We start from the raw sequence: 19389 nt of genomic DNA, 5'->3' as shown, positions 1-19389 counted from the left end.
ACAGTTCGGGACCCCCTACCCGAGATCCGCCGGTTTTGACACCGACACCCCGCGACTCACAGATACTTCCAAACAGATACAGGTGCCGATGATGCGAGTGCAGGGGACGCTACCGAACTCAAGTGGGAGTTCGACGAGGATTCGGGCCGTTACTATGTTTCTTTTCCGGATGATCAGTAGAGGAGCCCAGTTGGGGCGATCGGGGATCTAGCATTTGGGGTTGTCTTTCTTTATTTTGATACCGTAGTCGGACCCTGATTGTATTCTAGATGATGTGTGTCTATTTATGTATTGTGTGAAGTGGCGACTGTAAGCCAACTCTTTATCCCTTTCTTATTCAATACATGGGATGTGTAAAGATTACCCCTCTTGTGACAGACCTACCATGCGGCTATGCCTCTAAGTTGTGCCGCGACACATGGGAGATATAACCGCATTGTGGGTGTTACATGTTGGTAATCATATCCTTCCCCGACTTAGGAGCCCCCTGCTTGATCGAATCGCTGACGTTGTTAAGTCTAGAACAAAATGTTTTGAGTCTTAGGATTATATATATCGGAGAGTAGGATTCTTTTTACTCCTCAGTCCCTTCGTCGCTCTGGTGAGGCCTCCTGACGTAGAGTTTTGACTCTTCTCTCCTCAAATTTCATGATTTTTTAGGATCACGCGGGTATCTTGGAATCGTTCCAATGGTTATGTGACGAGAACATTGTTCTTGGTGCCTCCTGACATTTAGGGGTTATGGCTGTGTCCCGAGGAGTTGATCTCCGAGGTGTTATCATCACAATTTTATCATTGAAGTTCTGGAATACCTGAGTTCGCCGACATCGAAAATCTCTTTTATGCAGTTGTTGGTGAGATAAACTCGATGCCACCCAGTACTGGGGCGGGAGTTCGGGGGTATTGCCATAACTTGTATAACGGATGCTTTTCGAAGGTTGAGGTAAATGATTTCCGAAGGTTTCTTGGTTATGTATTGAAGGATGGATACAGCTGGATGTAGGATTTGCTAGTTTTGGGTGAGATATTATGCTTCCCATGTCTCCCCAACACCTGATTGCGTAACCGGAAAGTTTTGGGAGTTTTATAGGTGGGAATTCAAGTAGCTCTAGTATTTCATCCCGTAGATATTTGGTTTGTGATTGGGTATTCCTTACCACTTATTTGTTCATATCCGTACCTTGTTGCTTTATTCATCTACCTTTATCTAAGTGGCTTCTCAACTTTATGGACGTGTGATGATTTACTTTGGAATTCATTCGTTCATCCTTGTTTGAATGTTAAGGCTTTATGTTGCAATTTCGATCCATTGATTCAGCTTGAATATATGTCTTTCAAGATGCTAACGGATGTCAACCTCTTCAGGATGGCTCCTCCAAAGCGTCAGAATCCGAACCCTCCGCCACCACCTCCATCTCCGGAGGCATGGCAAGCTGTCATGGCAGCCACCAACGCCAACACTCAGATGCTTTTGCTACTCTTGCAAGAGCGCAACCAAGGGCAAGGCAACCAAGGGCAAGGCAACCAAGGAAATCAAGGCCAAGGCAACAATCAGCCTCAGTTTGCTACCCTCAATCAGTTCCTCGCAAACCAGCTGAAGTCCTTCAGCAACTGTGTCGAGTCCACAAACGCCGACGACTGGCTCATGGATATCTGCAAACATTTTGATTGTAGCAATGTCAGGCCTGAGGACTTTCTCAAGTTTGCTTCGTTTCAACTCAAGGACCAAGCTGCTGAGTGGTATCAACAATATAGAGATTCCAGAGGAGGTTATGTGATTACCTGGGATGATTTCCGCCGAGACTTCAAAGCTCACCACATTCCACAAAGTGTTGCTGAGAGTAAGCATGAGGAGTTCCGCAATCTCAAGCAAGGAAGCATGTCTGTGTATCAATACAATATCTAGTTTCAGAAACTTGCTCGCTTCGCTAAACAAGATGTCCCTGATGAAAAGAGCATGATTTATTAATTCAGAGGTGCCCCCAGAGAAGATCTGCAATTAGCTCTCATGCTTCTTGGGCCGACTAAGTATGATGAATTCTACAACATGGCACTAAAGCAAGAAGCCGCTCAGATTAAGTGTGATGCTTCTAAGAAGAGAGTCAGGGATGCAGCTCAATCTTTCTCTTCATCTCAAGTGGCAGCTAAGCAACATAAGTTCTGGTTGCCTCCTCTTCCGTTCCGTCAGCCTTATCAGCAGAAGAGTAAAGGTGGCAGTGGATCTTCCCCCCCCCCCCACCCAACCTATTAGAAAAAAACTCAGTCTCATACTCCAAGGTCAAGTGCTCCTTATCATCGTCCGCTCTTAGAGGTTACTTGCAACAAGTGTCAGCAGAAAGGGCACTATGCAAACAAGTGCTTCAACCAAAGGCGCCTTCCGCCTCCTCCTCCTATGAGATCTGCCAGCAATGCAGTGGTCAAACATAATTCCAAGTTTGCAAAGGTCAACATGATGAACGCAGCTCAGGCAGAGGACTCTTCAGAAGTGATCATGGGTAATCTTCCTGTTAATGATTTTCCTGCAAAAGTTCTTTTTGACACTAGTGCATCGCTTAGTTTCATCTCAAGACCATTTGCATCTAAGCATGAGTTGGCTTTCCAAGTTTTGCCTAGACCGTTATCAGTTGTCTCTCCGGGTAAATGCATGAACACTAACTCCATGGTTCCGGATGTTTCTATCAAGATGGGCGACTATAAGTTTCTGTCTTCTCCTATTGTTCTTGGTGACTCGGATATTGATCTAATTCTCGGCATGGACTGGCTTTCTAAGCACAAGGCTCAGCTTGATTGTGCTGCCAGGCAGATTCAATTGATACACTCATCTGAGGACATGATCATCTATGCCGCTCATGATGATACCATTCGACTGTTTCTCTCAATGAGAAGGGCTAGTTGAATTCCATCTCTCAGATTCCAGTCGTTTGTGAATATCAAGACGTCTTTCCAGAAGAGCTTCCAGGAAAGCCTCCTCACCGGCCAGTTGAATTCGTTATCGATGTTGAGCCTGGCACGGAACCTGTTTGCAAACGTCCTTACAAGCTTGGACCAGAAGAGTTGAAGGAGTTGAAGAAACAACTCGATGAACAAGAGTGTATGGGTCTGATCAGACTGAGTTCATCTCCATGGGGTTGTGGTGTTCTTTTTGTCAAGAAGAAGGATGGAACGGAACGACTCTGCGTCGACTACCGCCCATTGAACAAGAGGACAATAAAGAACAAGTACCCACTTCCCAACATCAATGATCTATTCGAGCAACTTAAGGGTGCTCATGTATTCTCCAAGCTTGACCTCCGCATGGGTTTCATCAGATTCGCATTCGTGAACAAGATATCCCCAAGACAACATTCAGAACAAGCTATGGTTCTTATGAATATACTGTCATGTCTTTCGGACTTGTCAATGCTCCTCCAACGTTCTCTCGCATGATGAACTTCATCTTCAACCCTTACACAAATGATTTCGTCTTGGTGTATCTCGATAATATTTTGGTCTTTTCCAAGAATAAGGAGGATCATGCCAAGCATTTGAGATTGGTACTCGACAAACTCAGAGAGCATCAATTCTATGTGAAGTTTTCCAAGTGTGTATTCTGGCTTGATGAGGTTCTATACCTTGGTCATATCATCTCCACCAAAGGCATCACTGTTAATCCTGAGAAGGTGTCTACAATTGTGAATTGGGAACCGCCTTAGAATGTCAAGCAGCCCCACAGTTTTCTTGGGCTTGCGAGCTATTGTCGAAGATTCATTGAGAATTTCTCTAAGATTGCAAAGCCTCTTTCCAACCTCCTCCAGAAGCATGTTAGGTATGTCTGGACGCCTGAGTGTGACGTTGCTTTCAACACCCTCAAAGAGAAGCTGGTCACAGCTCCTGTCTTGACTCCTCCTGATGAATCCAAACCTTTTGAAGTTTTCTGTGATGCCTCCCTGCAAGGTCTCGGCGCTGTGTTAATGCAAGAGAAGAAAGTTGTGGCTTATACCTCTTGTCAGTTGAAGCCCAACGAAAAGAACTACCCCAGTCATGACCTCGAGTTAGCGGCAGTTGTCCATGCTCTATTAACGTGGATACATATCTTGTTGGGAAGGAAAGCGGACATCTTCACTGATCATAAGAGCCTCAAGTACATCTTTACTCAACCCAACCTCAACCTCAAGCAGACTCGTTGGGTCAAAACGATTCAAGAATACAATCCTAGTATTGAATATACTCCAGGCAAGGCCAATGTCATTGCAGATGCTTTGAGCAGGAAGGCTTACTTCAACGGCTTAATTCTCAAGCCCTTCCAACCGGACCTTTGTGAAGCTTTCCGCAAACTGAATCTCCAAGTTGCTCCTCAATGATTTCTTGCCAACCTCCAAGTCTCTCCTACTTTGGAATATCAAATTCGTGAGGCACAACTTCTCAATGCCATGGTGAATAAGGTGAAAAATGGGATTTCCAAGAGCCAACCCAAGTACAAGTGCTATCGCCTTGATGACAAAGATACTATATTCTTCGAGGATCGAATTGTGGTTCCTAAAGGCAATCTACGGAAAGTCATTATGAACGAGGCGCACAATTCCCTTCTATCCATTCATCCTGGAAGTACAAAGATGTACCATGACCTCAAGCAGTCGTATTGATGGACTCGAATGAAGCGAGAAATTGCTCAATTCGTGAATGAATGTGATGTCTGCAGAAGGGTGAAAGCAGAACACCAACGGCCAGCTGGTCTCCTCCAACCTCTTGCTATTCCAGAATGGAAGTTTGACCATATTGAGATGGACTTCGTGACTGGATTTCCCAAGTCCAAACGTGGAAATGTTGCTATCTTCGTTGTCATCGACAAGCTTACAAAAGTGGCTCATTTTCTTCCTATGAAAGAATCTATCACAGCAGCTCAGCTGACAAAGCTATACACCTCCAGGATTGTCTCTTTGCACGGCATTCCGCAATTGATATCTTTAGATTGTGGAAGCATCTTCGCTTATAAGTTCCGGGACTCCTTTCAAAAGGCCATGGGCACCAACATTTGGTTCAGCACAGCCTTCCATCCTCAAACTAGTGGCCAAGTCAAGCGAGTCAATCAAATCCTTGAAGATATGCTCAGGGCTTGTGTCATTTCCTTTGGTATGAAGTGGGAAGATTGTCTTCCATATGCTGAGTTCTCCTACAACAACAACTTCCATGTGAGCCGGGTAAGGCCCCATTCGAGATTCTCTATGGCAGAAAGTGTCGTACTCCTCTTAATTGGTCACAAACTGGTGATCGCCAACTTCTTGGCAATGACTTAATCACAAAAGCTGAAGAAATGTGTAAAGTCATCCGTGAAAATCTGAAAGCCGTGCAATCACGCTAGAAGAGTGATACGTCTCCGTCGTATCTACTTTTCCAAACAGTTTTCCCTTGTTTTGGACTCTAACTTGTATGATTTGAATGGAACTAACCCGAACTAACGCTGTTTTCAGCAGAATTGCCATGGTGTTGTTTTATGTGAGGAAATCAAATATTCTCGGAATGACCTGAAACTCCACGGAACATCTTAGAAAAAATAATAAAAATCCTCGCCAGAGATGAAGACCAGGGGGCCCACACCCTTCTCACGAGGGTGGGGGGCGCTCCCCCCTAGGGCGCGCCCCTACCTCGTGGGCCCCTGGATGCCCTCCGACGCCAACTCCAACACTATATATTTGCTTTCGGAGAGAAAAAAATCAGAGAGAAGAAATCATCGCGGTTTACGACACGGAGCCGCTGCCAAGCCCTAAAACCTCTCGGGAGGGCTGATCTGGAGTCCGTTCGGGGCTCCGGAGAGGGGGATTCGTCGCCGTCGTCATCATCAATCATCCCCTATCACCAATTTCATGATGCTCAGCGCCGTGCGTGAGTAATTCCATCGTAGGCTTGCTGGACGGTGATGGGTTGGATGAGATTTATCATGTAATCGAGTTAGTTTTGTTAGGGTTTGATCCCTAGTATCCATTATGTTCTGAGATTGATGTTGCTATGACTTTGCTATGCTTAATGCTTGTCACTAGGGCCCGAGTGCCATGATTTCAGATCTGAACCTATTATGTTTTCATGAATATATGTGAGTTCTTGATCCTCTCTTGCAAGTCTATAGTCACCTACTATGTGTTATGATCCGGCAACCCCGGAGTGACAATAATCCGGACCACTCCCGGTGATGACCATAGTTTGAGGAGTTCATGTATTCACTATGTGCTAATGCTTTGTTCCGGTTCTCTATTAAAAGGAGGCCTTAATATCCCTTAGTTTCCAATAGGACCCCGCTGCCACGGGAGGGTAGGACAAAAGATGTCATGCAAGTTCTTTTCCATAAGCACGTATGACTATATACTGAATACATGCCTACATTACATTGATGAATTGGAGCTAGTTCTGTGTCACCCTATGTTATGACTGTTACATGCTGAACCGCATCCGGCATAATTATCCATCACTGATCCGGTGCCTATGAGTTTTCCATATACTGGTTCTCGCTTATTTACCTTTCCTGCTGCTACTGTTACAATCACTACAAAATACCAAAACATTACTTTTGCTGTCTTTACTTTTGTTGCCGCTACCACCACTATCATATTACTTTGCTACTAAACACTTTGCTGCAGATACTAAGTTTCCAGGTGTGGTTGAATTGACAACTCAACTGCTAATACTTGAGAATATTCTTTGGCTCCCCTTGTGTCGAATCAATAAATTTGGGTTGAATACTCTACCCTCGAAAGCTGTTGCGATCCCCTATACTTGTGGGTTATCAAGACTAATTTCTGGCGCCGTTGCCGGGGAGCATAGCTCTATTCTTTGAGTCACTTGGGATTTATATTTGCTGGACACTATGAAGAACTTGAGAGATCCAAAAACCTAGATCTATCCCTCAACTACGAGGGGAGGTAAGGAACTGCCATCTAGCTCTGCACTTGATTCACCTTCTGTTATGAGTAAGTTTGCGACACCTACACCTGCTTCTACTATTCGTTCTGATATGTCACATGTTATTGATGATGCCACTTCTGCTATGCATGATACTTATGATGAAACTGCTTCTATGCCTCATACTACTGTGCCCCTTGGTGAATTGCTTGATGAACAAATTGCTAGGGCTAGAGAAAAAGAAATTATTGAATCTGAATACGATGATGATAGTGATGATGAAAATATGCCTGTTATTCCTGAAGGCTATCTTTTTGATATGGAATCTTCTGCCGCTATTTTAGCTTGCAAAGATAGATATGAGCTTTAGAGGTTATTAGTTAAATGGAACAAAGAATCACTTAGAGATAAAATGAAACCTGACCTTGCTTTTGCTACTTCACCTATTTGTGTTCCTGATAAGGATTATGAATTCTCTGTTGATCCTGATATAATTACTTTGGTGGAATCTGATCCGTTTTATGGCTATGAATCTGAAACTGTTGTGGCACATCTTACTAAGTTAAATGATATAGCTGCCCTGTTCACTAATGATGAGAGATCGTGTTACTTTTATATACTCAAAATATTTCCGTTCTCATTAAAGGGTGATGCTAAGATATGGTTTAATTCTCTTGATCCTGGTTGTGTGCGTAGTCCTCAGGATATGATTTATTACGTCTCTGCTAAATATTTCCCTGCTCATAAGAAACAAGCTGCTTTGAGGGAAATATACAACTTTGTGCAAATTAAAGAAGAGAGTCTCCCACAAGCTTGGGGGAGGCTTCTCAAGTTACTTAATGCTTTGCCTGATCATCCTCTTAAGAAACCTGAAATACTTGATATCTTTTATAATGGACTAACCGATGCTTCCAGAGATTACATGGATAGTTGTGCTGGTTCTCTTTTCAGGGAAAGAACACCAGATGAAGCTGAAATCCTATTGAATAATATGTTGACAAATGAAAATAATTGGGCACCTCCTGAGCCAGCTCCTGCTCCAATTACTGAGCCTATTCTTAAACCAACTCCGAAGAAGAGACGTGTTCTATTTCTCAGTCCCGAAGGTATGCAAGACGCAAAGAAATCTATGAAAGAAAAAGGTATTAAAGCTGAAGACGTTAAGAATTTACCTCCTATTGAAGAAATACATGGTCTTAATTCACCGCCTGTTGAAGAAACATATGATCTTGATTCTTTATTTATTGAAGAACCTCCTGATCCCGATATCCCGACACAGGTATTAAAGGTAAATTCTCTCTATAGATATGATAAAGCTGAAGTCCCTCCTACTAAAATTGCTAGTCAGTGCTTGGATGAGTTTGATAACTTTATGTTTAAGCAAGACGACTTCAATGCTTATTTTGGTAGACAATTAAAAGAAAATGCTTATATGATTAGACGCTTGGGTGATTATATGGCTAATATTAAAGGTGAACTTAAAGTTGTTAGCAAACATGCTTCTATGGTTACCACTCAAGTAGAACAAGTACTTAAGGCTCAAAAAGAAGTGCTTAATGAAATGAATAGTAAGAAAAATGATTATGCTATTAGAGTGGCTACTAGAACTGGTAGAATGACTCATGAACCTTTGTATCCTGAAGGCCACCCTAAGAGAATTGAGCAACATTCTCAAAGAAATAATATTGATGTTCCTAGTTTTCTAAAAAGAAGAAGAAAAATGATTGAACTGTGCAAACTTCTAGTGAACCTATTGCTGAGCACCTGATAATCCAAATGATATTTCTATGTCTGATGCTGAAACACAATCTGGTAATGAACATGAACCTAATGAAAATATTAATGATGATATTCATGATGATGATCAACCTAGTAATGACAATGATGTAGAAGTTGAACCTGCTGTTGATCTTGATAACCCACAATCAAAGAATCAACGTTATGATAAAAGAGACTTTGTTGCTAGGAAACATGGTAAAGAAAGGGAACCTTGGGTTCAGAAACCCATGCCTTTTCCTCCGAAACCATCCAAGAAAAAGGATGATGAGGATTTTGAGTGATTTGCTGAAATGATTAGGCCTATCTTTTTGCGTATGCAATTAATTGATGTGCTCAAAACAAATCCTTATGCTAAATATATGAAGGATATCATTACTAATAAAAGAAAGATACCGGAAGCTGAAATTTCCACCATGCTTGCTAATTGTACTTTTAAGGGAGGAATACCAAAGAAACTTGGAGACCCCGGAGTACCTACTATACCTTGCTCCATTAAAAGAAATTATATTAAAACTGCTTTATGTGATCTTGGAGCCGGTGTTAGTGTTATGCCTCTCTCTTTATATCGTAGACTTGACTTGAATAAGCTGACACCTACCGAAATATATTTGCACATGGCCAATAAATCAACTGATATACCTGTCGGTATTTGTGAGGATGTGCCTGTTGTGGTTGCAAATGTTACTATTTTAACGGACTTTGCTATACTTGATATTCCCGAGGATGATAGTATGTCTATTATTCTTGGAAGACCTTTTCTTAATACTGCAGGGGCTGTTATTGATTGCAACAAAGGAAATGTCACTTTTCATGTTAATGGTAATGAGCATACGGTACACTTTTCGAGGAAACAACCTCAAGTTCATAGTATCAACTCTATTGGAAAAATTCCATCGATTATATTTGGAGGTTTTGAATTTCCTCTTCCTACTGTCAAGAAGAAATATGATATTCTTATTATTGGGGATGTGCATATCCCCGTTGAGGTAACTTAGTGTTATTCAAAATTTGTCCGGTTTCATGATTATCGGAATGAGTTTGTTAACAAGACTTGATCAACCTTGTTAGTGGATTCTTTTTGATGAGCATGAGATGGATGAAACTAGAAGCACAACCTTCTGTACCCTCTCTATATTTTCTGTTAATTAGTAGAAATAAAGTAAAATTAGTATTTTTCTGTCTGTTTCCTGACTTATCCGTGCAACATAAAAATATCCCGAAAACAAAAGTCCTCAGAATGACATGCCAATTTAATATGATTTTTTCGGGAATATTTGAGGATTTACTGTGCAAAAATTACCGCGGGAGGAGCTGCCACCTGGCCACGAGGGTGGTGGGCGCCCCCCCCTCTAGGGCGCGCCCCTGCCTCGTGGGCCCATGGTGGCCCTCCTCCACTTATCCCAGCACCCATCTTCTTCCTCTATCTCACACAAACCCGAAAAACCAACTCAAGCACGAGTTCCAGCCACTTTTGCTGTGATTTTCGATCTCCTTGCTCAAAGCACCTCTCGCAAAACTGCTTGGGGAGATTGTTCCTTGGTATGTGACTCCTCCATTGGTCCAATTAGTTTTTGTTCTAGTGCTTTATTATTTGCAAATTTTTGCTGCATAGGTGACCATGTTCTTGAGCTTGCATGTCAAATTTATATGGTTCTAAGTAGTTCTAATGCTTGATATAGGCTCTAGGCACTTGTAGGAGTAGTTGCTATCAGTTTTATTGAAGTTGGTTCACTTATGTTTGAAGTTACTAAAAATTTCAGAATCTTTCAGAGAAAACAATATGCTTAGGAAGATGTTCCAAGGTGGTTCCTCTAAGAAGCAAGGACCCAGGATTGCTATGCGCGATGCTGACGAGGATCCACCAAGAGACGCTCCAGTACGGCCTTGCGAATAGCCGTCAGAAAATTTTATGGACCGTGCGGGAATTAAAGAAGAATTCAAAGCATATTTGCGCAATGCCGATCTTGAGGATTTTGAGGCTTACAAATGCCCCCAGTACCATGATCTCACAAGTTCCTTTGTGAGGAGGTTTGAGTATTCATCTTCGCATAATTCTCCTTCAGTCATGTTTGATCTCTATGACCAATCTTATACCATGGACTTAGAGGATTTGACTTCTGCTTGCAAACTTCCATCATGGGGTAGTGTTAGGGATCCCCCTAAATCTGAATTTAGAAACTTTCTTGCTAGTATAACTGTGGGGGAATCTAGAGATATAACGCAGGCTACCATAGGGAGCATTCACTTTCCTGCTATACATTATTTTGCTCTCTTCATCGGTAGATGCATAAATGCTAAGGATGAAGCATGTCACATGTGTGTCCCTGATCTTAGCATTCTTAGGAGTGCTGTGTTAGGAGACCAATCTTATCATATGGGAGCCATTGTAGCTCGTAGGTTGCATCATAATAGACATAATGGAGATTTCTTTGGAGGAATTTATGCAACCCGCTTAGCTCATTTTCTTGAGATAGACATTCGTGAGGGTGATACGGAGTTGCCTCCTGCATATTTAGATTATGACTCTATGGCTTCGCACCAGTTTGTCGAGAGGCCTGAATCACCTCTCTTATATCGTTTATTTTTTGATAAACGACGTGTTTTCCGTATTACTCTCCCTGCTCCTGCCTTCTTTGATTCACAGACAAAAAGAAGATATGTTATTACCAGAGAGGAGGTAGAAGAGTACGAGAGGAGAGCGGAGGCAGCTCGACTCCATGTTGCAGCTCAGCAGGCGATAACTGCTGCACATCAGTATGATCCCAACTATTCTTCCTCATCACAGTACGACCCCAACAACTATAATTATGGATATCCGCCAGGCCAGCCATGGCCATAGACCAACTTAGGCCAAAAGCCTAAGCTTGGGGGAGTACGTATTTCTCACCGACATTACATTTATGTTCACACACACTCATTGCTAGATGTCGGTGCTCATACTCTTTCACTATAATATCCATGCTAGTTTATTTTCTTTTTCCTGCTTTCTTCTTGTGTGTTTGTTAAACCTTAAACCAAAAAAAATTAGTAGTAGTTTATTTTTCTGCTGTAGTAGTAATAATTAAAAAGGAAACCCAAAAATATTTCCCGTTCTTCTTTTGCTTGTTGGGAGCTTTCCCGTGTAAATAGTTTTATTTCTTTTCTTTTCTTTAGGGGTCAGTAGGATAAGACCATAATGAAATTGTTGAAGTGGCTCTTATATGCATTATTATTGATTTAACCAAGAGCCCATATTGCCTTGTCTTCTCCTGTTTATTGAATGCTCGCAGATTCCAGCTTAGTCCAATCCACGTACACTCTTATTATTATTCACACCGTTGTGCAAGTGAAAGGCAATTATGATGATATATGATGGACTGACTGAGATGAGAAAAGCTGGTATGAACTCAACCTCTTTTGTTTTTGTAAATATGATGAGTCCCTCGTTCTTGATTCAGCTTATTATGAATAAACATGTTTGCAATGACAATTAGAGATCGTAGTTGCTTGTGTCATGCTTGTTTAGCTATGAGTTATAATGATTTACCTTGTGTGCCAACATGCTATTGAGATGATTATGATGTGGTATGATGGGGTGGTATCCTCCTTTAAATGATTTAAGTGACTTGACTTGGCACATGTTCACGCATGTAGTTGAAACAAAATCAACATAGCCTTCACGATATTTATGTTCATGGTGGATTATATCCTACTCATGCTTGCATCCAATGTTTATTAATTTTAATGCATGTACATGGCTATTGTCGCTCTCTAGTTGGTCACTTCCCAGTCTTTTGCTAGCCTTCACTTGTACTAAGCGGGAATACTGCTTGTGCATCCAATCCCTTAAACCCCAAAGTTATTCTAGATGAGTCCACTATACCTTCCTATATGCGGTATCTACCTGCTGTTCCAAGTAAATTTGTATGTGCCAAACTCTAAACCTTCAAATAATCATTCTGTTTTGTATGCTCGAATAGCTCATGTATCAACCAAGGCTGTCCTTATCTTCCGTGTTAGGCGGGTTATTCTCAAGAGGAGTGGACTCCGCTCCTCACTCATGAGAAAATGGCTGGTCACCAGGATGCCCAGTCCCATGCTTTATGCAAACTAAATCAAAATTAATTGCAAACAAAACTACCCCTGGGACCTGATGTATGTTGGAGGCACTCGTTGTTTTGAGCAAGCCATGGATTGATGCTTGTTGGTGGAGGGGGAGTATAAACTTTACCATTCTTTTTGGGAACCGCCTATAATGTGTTTAGCATGGAAGATATCGCCATCTCTTAGTTGTTACGTTGACAATGAAAGTATACCGCTCAAAATACAATTTATCTCTATTTCAAAACCGAGCTCTGGCACCTCTACAAATCCCTGCTTCCCTCTGCAAAGGGCCTATCCATTTACTTTTATGTTGAGTCATCACCCTCTTATTAAAAAGCACTAGCTGGAGAGCACAGCCGTCATTTGCATTCATCAATGTTAATTTATATTGGGTATGACTATGATTGGATCTCTTTTGCCATGAATTACAATGTCTAGTCAGTCCTTGATCTTTAAAGGTGCTCTGCATTTATGTTTTGCGGTCTCAGAAAGGGCTAGCGAGATACCATCTTGTTACTCGCAACTAACGCGATTAGGGGTTGTCAAGCCCTTCACGGTCACTTACGAGAGTGAGATCTGATAGATAGAATATTTTTGGTATTTTTGATATAAAGATGCAAAGTAAAAAGTAAAGGAAAAGTAAAAAGGCAAAGCAATATAAAAGTGATGGAGATTGATATGATGAGAATAGACCCGGGGGCCATAGGTTTCACTAGTGGCTTCTCTCAAGAGCATAAGTATTCTACGGTGGGTGAACAAATTACCGTTGAGCAATTGATAGAATTGTGCATAATTATGAGAATATCTAGGCGTGATCATGTATATAGGCATCACGTCCGTGACAAGTAGATCGAAACGATTCTACATCTACTACTATTACTCCACTCATCGACCGCTATCCAGCATGCATCTAGAATATTAAGTTAAAACAGAGTAACGCCTTAAGCAAGATGACATGATGTAGAGAGATAAATTCATGCAATGTGAAATAAACCCCATCTTGTTATCCTCGATGGCAACGATACAATACGTGCCTTGTTGCCCCTTCTGTCACTGGGTAAGGACACCGCAAGATCGAACCCAAAGCTGAGCACTTCTCCCATGGCAAGAACTACCAATCTAGTTGGCCAAACCAAACGGATAATTCAAAGAGACTTGCAAGATAACCAATCATGCATAAAAGAATTCAGAGAAGATTCAAATATTATTCATAGATAGACTTGATCATAAACCCACAATTCATCGGTCTCAACAAACACATCGCAAAAAGAAGATTACATCGAATAGATCTCCACGAGAGAGGGGGAGAACTTTGTATTGAGATTCAAAGAGAGAGAAGAAGCCATCTAGCTACTAACTATGGACCCGAAGGTCTGAGGTAAACTACTCACACTTCATCGAAGGGGCTAGGATGATGTAGAAGCCCTCCGTGATGACGGCCCTCTTCCGGCGGAGCTCCGGAACAGGCCCCAAGATGGGATCTCGTGGATATAGAAAGTTGCGGCGGTGGAATTACGGTTTTGGCTCCTGTTCTGATCGTTTGGGGGTACGTGTGTACATATAGGAGGAAGGAGTACGTCGGTGGAGTACCGAGGGGCCCACGAGGCAGGGGCGCGCCCTAGGGGGGGCGCCCCCCACCCTCGTGACCACCTCTTTGATCCCTTGCAGTAGGGTCCAAGTCTCCTGGATCACGTTCGGCGAGAAAATCATGTTTCCAAAGATTTTATTCCGTTTGGACTCCGTTTGATATTCTGTTTATCTGAAACACTGAAATAGGCAAAAAAAACAGCAATTCTGGGCTGGGCCTACGGTTAATAGGTTAGTCCCAAAAATAATATAAAAGTGGAAAATAAAGCCCAATATAGTCCAAAACAGTAGATAATATAGCATGGAGCAATCAAAAATTATAGATATGTTGGAGACGTATCACATGGCCCGGTGATTATTCGAACCATTTCCTTTAACTAGCCCCGCACATAACGCGAGTCAGTTTTATGACACATCTTGTCAAAGCAGAGATCGTGTCCCCTTATCACGGGATTCTCATCAATACGGGCGTGGGTAACCCAACTGCGCCATCGATTCCGACGCTTGGGGGATAAGCGAGTTTTACCAGGCTAGTGGGGGCGCATAGTTTTGGCCGCCCATATAAAGGAATAAGGATTCACCTTTTCATCCACGCCTTCTTCCTCCTTTGCTCATCCACTTTCGCACACTCGAGCTCCAGCGCCCAAGTCCGCATTTCCCACCTCGACCTTCTCCAACCATGTCCGGAGCGGGAGGCAGGTGGATGGTCTCCTCCGTCACAGAGGGACACATCAAGAAGCTGCGGAGAGCCGGATACCTGCCCGACGACATCGCGCACCGGCTCCCAAATGAGGGGCAGCTCATCCCCACCCGCAGGCCCCATGAGAGGGTAGTGTTCCTTACCCACTTCCTCCGCGGACTGGGATTCCCTCTCCGAACTGGATTTCCACGATCTGGATTTCCACGATCTGGCCCCGAACTTCATCCTCAACATCTCGGCTTTTATCGTCGTTTGCGAGGCCTTCCTCCGCATCAAGCCCCACTTCGGCTTATGGCTGAAGACCTTCAATGTCAAGCCGAAGGTAGTGAGCAGCCGCCAGGCGGAGTGCGAAGGCGCCATGGTGGGCAAGATGCCCAACGTCACATGGCTCGAGGGCTCCTTCGTGGAGACCATAAAGGGGTGGCAATTGGGGTGGTTCTACATCACTGAGCCGCGTGACCCTAAATGGGCAGCAGCCCCCGAGTTCCGATCTGGCTTCCCCACGCGGCTCACCTCCTGGTAAGAGAAGGGCCTGTCCTGGGGTAGTTCGGGAGAACTGACTGGACTCCAAACATGTATTCAAAACATGGTGAACAAGAAGCTCAAACTTGTCAACATAGTCCAGGTCATGCTCATCCGCCGGATCCTCCCGTGCCAACAACGGGCTTTCAACTTGTGGGAGTTCGACCCAGCCCAGCACCGAACTCTGAACAGGCTCTTTGACACAACTCACGAAGAAGCCTGGAAGGTGCTATTCAAGAGTGTCGAGGTTCCCCCTCCCACTACCGAGGACCGCGGATTCTGCGCGAAGCGCCAAGCCAGCACAGTAAGCTGTTTTACCTCTCACAGGATGCTTGTTTTTTATAGTTTGACTCTATGTGGGATCTAAGCTCCCGTACCTTTGACAGGACTGGCAGGAGACGGCCGGATAGATCGAATGTCCGGTTCCTTTGTCCGAAGGCCCAGCAGACGCTCTCCTGGCGAAGATGATGACTCCGGCTCCTTACACGGTGTCGGAGAAGACCAAGAAGGCCAAGGGAACCCGAAAGAGTTCCCGACGCCAGGCGTCATTGGACTCACCGTCCGATGACTCTACGGCACAGTCCTCCCCTAAAGACGAGGAGGAAGAAGAAGATGCTCCCCCTCCAGGCGGGGGAGACAAGAAAAGGAAGGCCGCCCCAACTTGGGGGGCGAAGGGTCCAAGAAGGGAAGGACTCTCCTTCTGGACAGTTCCACCGCCGCCGCCGAAGGCGAAGACAAGTGGTTGCCCAGGGCCAAGCCCCTGGGGAGGTCGTAAGTACTCGGATACCAGAGTAACTCATAGCATTCCTTTGTCGCACTGCTCTCCCTAACGCCGAATATGATTATGCAGGCCGCGACGAGCCTGTATCGATGTATCGTCGGATGGCTCCCTGGGCTCGTCGGATATGGATAGCGATCCACTTCCGACCACCACCTCCCCTTGCCCTGCGGACGATGCCGAGGTATTGTCTCAACAGGCACCGGGTCGAGGGGAGACAGTCCCGGAGGCGCCTCAAGGCGACCTTCCAGACTCCAGGAGCAGAGGGGACAAGGCCCCTGAGGGCTCCGAGTTCGGCCCTCAGCCGAACACCGAGCCGGAACCTCCAGTGGTTCTGTACTCGGGCAGGCGGCCTCCTTCCAAGAGGGGCGAGACGCCTGTGCCGGTGACCTCTGTCCATCCAGAGGCGCTGGACAATCTGCTGGGAGCACTTCGCAGCACTTCCATCGACGAGGAGCACCGTACTATTATGAGTGCGGTGGTCCAGAAGGTTCAGTCCGGAAAGAGCTGATTGACTGAAGCATGTGCCAGCCTTCTAACAGGCTTTGAGGTAAGTGTTTAAACTATAGGAAAAGTATTACCGCATAGACAGTAGCCCCTGATGCTCTGTTTGGTGTTCACAAAGAAAAGCCGAACAAAGGATCAAACAGCATCGCAGGAGTCTAATATAAGTATGTCAATATGCATATGTAGGATTCGCTGCTGGCATCTGCCGCACTGACTGCGGAGGTCGCCACACTGAAGTAGGACCTTAAAGTGTCCAAGGACGAGCTTGGCCTTGCCAAGAGGCAGCTCGAGGAGAACAAAGGTAAGTAATACCTAGTTTATGGATATGTATAAAAAGAATGCGATTGCAAGATGACAGGATCATCATGAATTTGCCAGGGGCCACGACCGAAGTGGCGACCCTAAGGCAAGCGTTGTCCGAGGCCGAAGATAAAGCAGCCAAGGAGCGCACTGAGCGGGAAAGGCAAGAGGCTCGGGTGGGCGAGGTGCAGCAAGAGCTCAGCTTGACTCGAAGACGCGAGAGTCTGAGCTTGCCGCGGCCCTCGAGAGCGCAAAAAGTGCCAAGGACGAAGCTCAAAAGGCCCTCCAGGAGATTGACGCGATGAAGAAAATAGCGGCGGGTAAGGCATTCAATATGCAAAGCAAGCATGTGAAAGTAAATTACCTATTACTTACCCGAATCCGGAGCTCTCCAGGAGCATTCGCAGATTTGCCCCGCAGCGTGTCGGATGCCGCACAGTTTTACCAGGCCGAGGAGGGAAGCTCAACGGAGAAGCTGTTCTGGTCTCAGTATACTGGGACCGAACACCCGATGCCTATGAGCGACCAGCTGAAGCAGCTGGTCGAGCTACACAAAGTGGCCGAACAGGCCATGAAGGGCTTTATAGTCCGGCTGTGGCCTGGCGACATCATTCCGAACAGCTACTTCGGCCTGGTGAGGCGGCTTGTGGACACCTACCCACAGCTGGAGGTTGTCAAGCGGTCTATCTGCATCGAAGGTGAACGCCGGGCTTTCGCCCGCGTGAAGGTGCAATGGGCCAAGCTAGACGCCGTGAAGCTGATCAAGGAGGGACCGCCGCAGGGCAAGGAGCATCGCACCCCCGAAATTTATTATGAGGGTGTCCTGAAGGGTGCCCGTCTTGTAGCGGACGAATGTTCAAAGGATGTAATATTTGATTAAACTTGCTCGTGTGATCCTGTATGTTGAAAACTTGTTTCATATGCGCTATGCAATGCTTGTTTGAATTTAAAATATTACCTTCTGTTTGGCTGTTTATCCAATCTGAGAGATGGCTAGTCCTCGGCTTCTGCCCCCATGCTGCAAGTGCTGGGGTGTTCGGGATAAACCTGAGCACTATTGTTCCCATTTTTGGGTCCTTCGAGGGAGGTGCTCAGCACAGCGAACAAGGAAACCGGACTAATAATGATTTATCAATCTCACTTAGCCATAGAATTCTATAATTTTAAATTTCGGCGAAGCCCCTGGTATTCGGAAGGCAGAATTCGGGGCGCGATACACGCCTTTAAGTCGGACAGGACCGGCTCCTCGCTCTAAGCGGCAGAAGTCTTTAGGGACTCGAAACCTCGCCGAACAGCGACCAGTCTCTTGCCTTATCATGACAGTCAATTTTAGCTTTCTCTACTGAGGTGCTTAGCCCAACAGAACCGGGGCACAATCGCAGTAGTTCTCCTAGCGCTACCTTAGCCGATAGAGCGGAACGTAAGGTACCAAAACATAGGAGCCGGGCAAACCCAACATTTGACCAAAGACATGATTCAGAGCTGATGCATATAATGCTATAAGTTCGGGGTGCCGCACTTGTGAAAGTGTTCGGACTTATCACACCATATGTGGGGTACTTAAGCCCCTGGTGTGTTGGCCGTACCAAAGTGTACGGTTGCAAGGCATCATTAATGAACACATATATATATAACAAGAATGCAATAATAGTCGTAATGTTATGCGTTGTTTATTCAAAGAGGTGCGTTAAAGCAGAATGATACAGATAGTGTGATAAGCAAAAAGTAGGACTATGTCCCTTCCAAGGGCAAGCTGAGGAATAGTATTAAAGCAAAATTTTCACTCATTATCGTAATCCACCTGGGAGTTCCGAGGTGTGACGTAGCTTTCTTCCTCTCTTGGTTGCTGCATCATGTGTTCGGCAATCATGCTGCCGGACAAGGTTTCCAGAGATTAAACTCCTGAAAGAGAAAAATAACAAAGCGGGAAGCCCGTAGTGCGGTTTAGGCTGCGTCTTGGAGCGTGCCGTAGTTGTGCCCCCCTTCCAACCTGTGCCCATGGTATTTTTACTGCGTAATTATGTACGTGTGGCACGAATTTTTCCGTTTGGCTTGGGCCGGGGTGGGGGCCGCATTGCTACGCGAGCTCAGACCGTGCCAGGCGGTCTAGTTGCCGATTACTCCAAACGCGTTTGAAGGTGTCCGGGTCTTGAAACGCCGAACTGGTGAATTGCCTTGAGAGGCTGCTTTGTGCTTCTACTGCGAGGGCCGCAGTGTGCTCCTCTGTGCGGAGAGAGCACTCTGTGTTTCCGTTAACTGTGAT

The sequence above is a fragment of the Triticum urartu genome, chromosome 5 (assembly GCF_003073215.2).
Source record: "Triticum urartu cultivar G1812 chromosome 5, Tu2.1, whole genome shotgun sequence".
Lineage (NCBI taxonomy): Eukaryota > Viridiplantae > Streptophyta > Magnoliopsida > Poales > Poaceae > Triticum > Triticum urartu.
Note: the sequence above shows the minus strand (reverse complement) of the source record.